Source organism: Bactrocera latifrons, unplaced genomic scaffold, assembly GCF_001853355.1.
Source record: "Bactrocera latifrons isolate USDA-ARS-PBARC rearing strain unplaced genomic scaffold, ASM185335v1 scaffold_2149, whole genome shotgun sequence".
Classification (NCBI taxonomy): domain Eukaryota; kingdom Metazoa; phylum Arthropoda; class Insecta; order Diptera; family Tephritidae; genus Bactrocera; species Bactrocera latifrons.
The window spans coordinates 3,683-4,750 of NW_017535685.1; positions in this window are offsets into that span (position 1 = coordinate 3,683).

Below are 1,068 nucleotides of genomic sequence, written 5' to 3' on the forward strand. Positions count from 1 at the left end.
TAGATACGCGACCTTGACTAGCTTTTAAATTGTAAAACTTTCAAAACTTCAAGTTGCAATAAGTTGCAGAATTGTAAATATAAATTATTTATTGATTGAATTTTTGTAAGAGTGTTTTATAATAAATAAAGTAGAGAAGTACGAAAACCAAGAGTAAATGGTAACAGAAGAAACTCGAAAATGTAGGAGATGGAGCGATTCAAAGAATATATAGGAACCATGAGTATTAATGCAATTTCTTCTAATTTGATATACATTGTGCAAACAAAAATTTAAATAAAACTCAAACTATTTATATATTCATAATATTTACTTTGTTGCCTTCAAAATAATCCTTACTAGATGTAATACACTTATTCCAACAATTTTTCCAGTCCTCGAAACCCTTCCTCTAAGTACTTTTTTGAATGACTCCTTAATGTCATTCGGCTAATTCACGTTTTGAAAAACATTCAGCCTTATCGGGATGGGTCGGGTAAGAACGCGTTTCATACCCAAAATATCCACCAATATCATTCGAACAAAGAAGACGAAGCAATAGCCTCCGATAAGGGCTCCCCTCTTTTGATGAAGCCCATGATAAATGCATTAAGTATTAAGATTTACGTTGATTTACCTAGAATGTCCAGTCCCCTAATTTAGAAGGTGCCGCTGCTTAACTGGTTGTTGCCCTCGTTAGAGTAAAGGTTGCCAAGGGCACAAATGAGTAGGTCCTTGTGGCATTTATAACAGTATGGCCTCTGGAGAACAAATTCGGTGTGAGATTAGTGGTGGGAGAGATACTCCGTCACCTAGTACTATCGTTCACCCCGGTGAATAATGACAGAGAATTACTATAGGCGCTTAGAGCGCACCAATAAGAGCTACCTGAGCATACTCTTGTAGAACTTCCAGATATGATCTACTGAATCATGCTCGACTTATACTAAAAATATGTAGTGAATACTTAAACAGCCTACGTAGCATATTGTGTGAAATATTTAAGCCCGATGATCAACAAACTGATCGCACCTAATGAGTGCGGCTTTAAAACTGGAAAATCTGCTTTCCACCAAATTTTCACTGTGC